This window comes from Lucilia cuprina, chromosome 4 (assembly GCF_022045245.1).
Source record: "Lucilia cuprina isolate Lc7/37 chromosome 4, ASM2204524v1, whole genome shotgun sequence".
In the NCBI taxonomy this organism is placed as follows: domain Eukaryota; kingdom Metazoa; phylum Arthropoda; class Insecta; order Diptera; family Calliphoridae; genus Lucilia; species Lucilia cuprina.
Window position 1 is genome coordinate 91468146 of NC_060952.1, and position 7076 is coordinate 91475221.

The 7076-nt window shown below is 29.3% G+C and overlaps 1 protein-coding gene across 2 annotated transcripts in view; it reads right to left on the bottom strand.

Annotated features, from left to right (window-relative positions):
• LOC111684666 (extended synaptotagmin-2-B) overlaps window positions 1-7076 on the bottom strand; it is an 87562-nt gene that overhangs the window by 20303 nt on the left and 60183 nt on the right. The window contains exon 1 of one of the 2 annotated variants that reach the window (XM_023446883.2): window positions 6067-6225. The exons of the other annotated variant lie outside the window; for it this stretch is intronic. The gene's annotated coding sequence lies outside the window, so the exon portion shown is untranslated. Of the gene's footprint in view, window positions 1-6066; window positions 6226-7076 lie in introns of those variants that run through there. 2 annotated transcript variants of the gene reach the window in all.

Below are 7076 nucleotides of genomic sequence, written 5' to 3' on the forward strand. Positions count from 1 at the left end.
GTATAAAGTATAAAGTATAAAGTATAAAGTATAAAGTATAAAGTATAAAGTATAAAGTATAAAGTATAAAGTATAAAGTATAAAGTATAAAGTATATAGTATAAAGTACTTAGCAAGTTAGTTGCTTAGTTTAGTTAGTTAGTTAGTTACTTAGCTAGTTAGTTAGTTACTTAGTTAGTCAGTCAATTATTTAGTAGTTTGGGAGAAGGATGTATGTTGCATCAAATCCAATAAAATGTTTTTAGGCCTCTAGTGACTCCTGTCCAACAACAAACATTTGAACGGATATATGTTACTTATTTTAATAACATCTTTATTTTCCCAAAATAAATGTCTCTTTCACGAACAACAATTGAAAATTAAGGTGATTACAGCAGTTAAAGCCGATTTAAGAAACAAATTTTCATATAAATCTTACTTTCGTAATAAAATTTTTTTAAACATATGTAATATTCTTAAAATAATGTTTAATTTCTCTTAATACTACACCCCCTTTCAGATGGCCACTTTGAGTTTATATCATCCCACTTCAATAATTCTTTAGGTAATAGTTTAAAAATTTAACACACACATTTAACACATATACCTTAAGCTTAAAATTGTATTCCTTTGACCATTTAAGTTCATTTGACCATAACAACAGCACTTTCACTTTCGACTGCCAACAGCTGAGACCAACAGCTTTTTTCCTAGAATTTTTTTTGTTTTTTTATTTATTTTTCATTCATATCATTTGCGGGTGTGGGTCGGTGAGTTTGAGTGACATAAATGAGGCGTATATAAAGCTGCTGCTTTTGTTTTTGTCATTTCAAGCGTAGACAGAACATATTTAAAAACGTTATATTTTTGATGTTTTCCTCTACAGTTTCCTAGTGTTTTAAGGTATTTTAACACAGTTTTTTTCAGAGTATTCTTTTTTTGTATTATTTTTGCCTTGAACAACAACACTCAACCTTGAAAAGTTTCAGCAGTAACTGCCGTTAATGCTGCTAGCCATATATTGCACTGTGGGTATGTATTTATGTATATGAACATTAAAATGAAAAGTGTAAATATTATACTTAACAAATATTAAGTTCTAGTACATAAAATGAAAGCTATTTTAATAGCTTTACATAACACTAATATAACAGCTATTTAGTAATTGTCGCTATAGTGTCATCTCTTCCAAACCCACTGTCCTTAACACTGTAGAAATAAACTTCGTAACATCTATTCAAAACCAAATGAACATTAATAAAACTATATAACATTTTATAGTTGCTGTTGTAAATAAAAAGTATAGTATTTTTGTGTATTTAATAGTAAAGCTTTCATTTATATGATGATGATGATCAAAATCACCATCTTTCACATTGTTTGTCATCATTTTTATATTTATACCACAAAAAACTAACTCAGAAATGTTTGCTCGTGTACAATTTTTCACAAACAAATAAATATTTAATATAAAATAAACAAAAACAATCGACTCACTTGTAGGAAACAGTTAAAAAGGAGGAAACAAATTTTATTTTGCAAAACCAACCATCTAGAGAATTTTATGAAATATTAACTAAATAAAACAGCAACCAGAAACGGAAATGAAATTACTATTTAGAGATTGAAAATATGTCCAACAGATGATGAAGCAGTAAAGAATAAATGATGTAGATCAGTAAAGGAAATATGCGAATGTAAAGAATAATGCAATTTGTATTTAGACAGTTTATAATGGAACTGGGGACTTAGTCCCAACATAGTTAAATGGATGTACATAGCTATAGTGCGTCATATTCTTATATACGGATCTCTTGTATTGTGAACTTCAACTAAGAAGAAGTCTGTTGTAGATCAGCTATACAAAGTTAAAAGATCAACATGCATTGCTATAACAGGTGCTCTAAGAACTAGTCCTTCAGCAGATCCGCACACTATATTGCACATCACAATATAGTTAAATGGATGTACAAAGCTTGTATGGTGGACTTCTTCTGGACTGTCCTTCAGAAGCACATCCCACCTATAGATCTGCATATAATGTCCATATTTGCTTGCAGTGGAAGTTCGAGATCAAGAACATTTGGACACGCTAAGCGTGATACCTCCAATCTTGAACCAACCATCCGACTTAATTACTCCACACACGGGCTTCGATAGAGTCTTCGAACTCAGAGTTCATTTCAGGAGCGAGTTGTGTAGAGGAAAGCTACCAAGAAAACATACCCCAACACATGGTTCAAAAATAAACTGCGTTGTTGGTTCTGATGTCTTCTGTAAAGAAGTTTGGGTAAATATATCTCATATTCTTTCTTTAAAAGACTGATGGAATAGTTGAAATAATTTAGACACATGTAAAGGAGTCAAATTATTGTGGCCCTCTTTCAATGGGAAACGCACAAGACACCTTATAAACCGATGTTGACGGGACATATAGAGGCTGAAAGCAGTTATATCAGGACAGTGGGCAATAGGCAGACATGCAAGTCGGCCTGGGCTACCTTTTAATGATCACAGTAGCAGTTGCAAAGACAAGGAAAAGAAAGAAACAGCCTTTCATATTATCTGTGAATGCCTAGCTTTGGTCGTAAAGAGAAACCGCTTCCTTGGCAATTATTTTATATCAAACCATTGTGAGATAGAATTGCCTATAGTCAAGACTATAAAACTGCTTATACTCCCGACTACAGAACTATTTAAAGTCAAGATTATGAAAAAGGGTTTACAGTCAAGACTATAAAACTGTATATAGTTGAGACTATAGAACTATCTGTAATTGAAACAATAGAAGTGTCTATAGTCGAGACTTCAGAACTGTTCATAATTTAGACTAAAAAACTGTTGATAGTCTAGGCTTTAAAACTGTTTATAGCCAGACTGTCTATAGACGACACTATAGAACTGTCTATAGACGACACTATAGAACTGTCTATAGTCGAGACTATAGAACTGTCTATAGTTGAGACTATAGAACTGTCTATAGTCGAGACTATAGAACTGTCTATAGTCGAGACTATAGAACTGTCTATAGTCGAGACTATAGAACTGTCTATAGTCGAGACTATAGAACTGTCTATAGTCGAGACTATAGAACTGTCTATAGTAGAGACTATAGAACTGTGTATAGTCGAGACTATAGAACTGTCTATAGTCGAGACTATAGAACTGTCTGTAATCGAGACTATAGAACTGTCTATAGTCGAGACTATAGAACTGTCTATAGTCGAGACTATAGAAATTTCTATAGTCGAGACTATAGAACTGTCTATAGTCGAGACTATAGAACTGTCTATAGTCGAGACTATAGAACTGTCCATAGTCGAAACTATAAAACTATCTATAGTTGAGACTATAGAACTGTTTATAGCCAAGACTGTAGAACTGTCTAAAAACTATAGTCAGGATTACTGAATGGTTTACAGTCTTCGCTATATAACTACCTATAGTCGTCTTATTGGGAAATATCTTATTAACACATACTGTCATTACTTGAAATTTTCTTTTAAAACTTCTATAAACTTTTCACTTAAATCCTTCTTTACATAAGCTTTTAACTGTTAAAACAGTGAAATTTTCATTAACATTCTCTCAAAAGTAGATTTTTATTTATATAAAATAATCCTTAAGAAGAACTGGATTATTTTAAATAAAATAATTCAACTGTAAAGCCTTTGAGTACATTTTTATACTGTTCGCAACAAAGTAGAATTTGTATGTATGTACTTGTAAAATGATGAAAAGCAAAAAGCTATAAAAAATCTATTGTACCACAGAACGTATAATAAACGTGAATAACGAATAAATGTTAACAAAAGAACACGTATACGTCTCAGTGTAGTACGTAGTTGGAAAAGTTGAACAAACCTGCAATTCTTTTTAAAGATTCAGAAAAATCTTTACACTTATTGGAAAGTACTGTTTCAAATGGATACTTTGTCTCCCTGCAAAACTCTGGGGAAACTTGACAACAACATGCAAATTAAATCAACACTGCAGGTGTTTTTGGTTCATAAAAGGCAAAAGAACAACTGAAGTTTTTTTTCGATTTGTAGTCTGTATGTTAAAAATTTATGGAAAATTATAATTTGAAAAACATTTGTTTTATATGTTGTTTTATTGTAAAATTATTATTCTGTGGCTTTAAAAGAAAAAATATTTAATTTTTAACTGGCTAAAAAAACATAAAACTACTAAATAAACCACAGACTAAATAGTAAACATTTAGAAACTGTTTAACAAATATTTATTAAAAAAAAGTTAAGAGTTTCTGTTTTTGTGCGACGTAATAGTTTAGAAAACTTTTTAAGTGAAATGAAAAATAAAAATAGACTTTTTACCCTTAAAGTTTAATGATTTTTAGTAGTATTTAAGTATTTAGGTCTGATAAGTCAAACTTCATCTTCTACCTTACTAACAGAGGTCAGTCAGTATTCTGTTTCATTACATTTTATTTCCTTGAACATACATTAATAAAACTAGATTAATCTTGGAATTCCCTTAGGGGAAATATGAAAACAAATTAAATCTTTTTACATTTCCCAAAACGTAAATGTCATCTAAACATTTTAAATAGAACATATTGTACATTTCTTTTTAAATTTTCAAGTGAATCCATATAAAAATAAGAAATGAAATCAAAACCTTTTATGATTCTGTGATTTTTTTTTTCATTGTCAACTACAATTTGCCAACATACAAAAAGTTTTCTACAAAAAAAGTAATTGGGGAAGAAAAAAAAACACAACGTTAGACAGTTGTCTACAGATTTTTGCTTATCTGAGAAATACTTACATCAACATTAGGGTGTTTTTTCAAAATACATTTGTACAGATGGAAAACAGTCTAAAACATTAATTGGTAACAATGTTTGAAAAATTTTTTATCATAAGCTGAAAGAAGTCAATTTTTGAACTTCACCAGTTTTTTAACCCTATTTTACATACTTTTATGGAGAAACACCAGTTTATAAAAATTACGTTTTAAAAACTCCTAATGTACACCCTAATGTACTACATGTACATAAAGTCAAACTTAGGCAAATAATAGGAGACACATGACGCCAAACAAAACAATTCTCTAACTGCGTATTTTAAGGAATTCCCAAATATATAATCAATTCTGCAAATCATTTCTATAAAAAAACTGCTATGGCTATTTTTAGGTCTCTACACATTATACTTTATACTTTATACTTTATACTTTATACTTTATACTTTATACTTTATACTTTATACTTTATACTTTATACTTTATACTTTATACTTTATACTTTATACTTTATACTTTATACTTTATACTTTATACTTTATACTTTATACTTTATACTTTATACTTTATACTTTATACTTTATACTTTATACTTTATACTTTATACTTTATACTTTATACTTTATACTTTATACTTTATACTTTATACTTTATACTTTTCAGAAGAAATATGGGATTCGAACCCACGATCTTCGGGATTACTGCCCATCAATCTATCAACTAGCCCATTGGAGGCCATGCTTAACCGTTTCCAAACAATTGCTTCTGTATTGTGCTCAGTTTATGATGCTATTTTATTTGTTTCCCACAAATCGAAACCCTACTTTAAAAATGGCTCAAGTCGAACTATTCCAACTACAATAATATTATTGATATTATTTTTACGGGTAAACAGTGTCTGATTTAGAAATCTTGAGTTAAGTCACTTTTAAACTCAGTGTGCGATATGTATATATGTATTAACACTGAAGTGATAAACTGTCTACCACCACTCATGTTTACCTTTTAACAACTTTATAACGAAATAAAGGCTGACTAATAGAATTGAAGAATATATTTCACATAAAAAATAAAAAATAAAGGATAAAGAAAGGAGCTAAGGTGATGGTAGGTGCTCTTTTAATATTAACACTGTGATACATTGTTAAATTAAACCATGTTCACGTAATTTCAACATAATGGATAATGTTAAAAGGTTTAAATGTAACTCGTTTAGGGAATTAAAACCAATAAAAATTAAAATGAAATAATTAAATTTACGAGACCCCTTTAAGGTCTAATAAAATAATTATTTATTTTTTTTTGTTATAAATCACACACCTGGTTTTGAAGATACTTTTAACTACGCCGCTAAATAATTATTTACAACTTAGACAATTTCACACTTAATAACAATTTGTTTTATTTAAAAATTTGTTGTAATAATTTTTATTACAAATTTTTTGTTTCAAAATATTTATTTAATTTTTTCTCTTTCCTAATGTATTGATTAATTAACATGGGAATTTTCGTTTTAATCGTTTCACTGTATATATAACCGAGAAGTACGTTTCACTCAACAACCGTTAAACAACTGTTTATTTGATTTTTAGTTTAGAATGAAGTGAAACATTATTTGACCCACATCCTAAATAAAAATTATAAGAAAAAGAGAGAGAGAGAGGATAAAATAAATTATTTCCATGCCTTTGATTTCTTTTGTTGTTTTTTTTTCTAAAGGAGGAAGAGAATGGGAGAATATAAAGAATAATTGAGCTTTTTTCTATTTCTACTTCATCACTTTTGGCGCATTTTCATTTACCAAAGCTTTTTCTTACAAATTGTTTACATTTTCGCCCGAAAAGCTTTATGTAGCACAACAATTTTGGGGGTGTGAAGCAGCTGTTTGTAATAATTTTGACGAAAAATAAACACATGATGATGTCAGCCGCTGTAGTCTTGTTTGTTGCATGTTGCAACAAGCTAAAGCATGTTGGCCGGAAGAGCTTTTCTTAGTAATAGCATACTGGAAGCTTTTAAATGTTAAAGTTTAAAAGTTAATGTTATTGTTTGCAAATAAGCTGTTAATTTAAAACAAAAAAGAAATTTATAAAAAGTACAAAGTAACATAATAAATCTTTGGTAGACTAGTTGGTAGTTTATTAGTCGGGCAATACGGAGGTCGTAGCTTCGATCCCCACCAACTTCTGCATAAGGAGCGTACAACGGGCTTTGATAAACGGTAGTATAAAGTATAAAGTATAAAGTATAAAGTATAAAGTATAAAGTATAAAGTATAAAGTATAAAGTATAAAGTATAAAGTATAAAGTATAAAGTATAAAGTATAAAG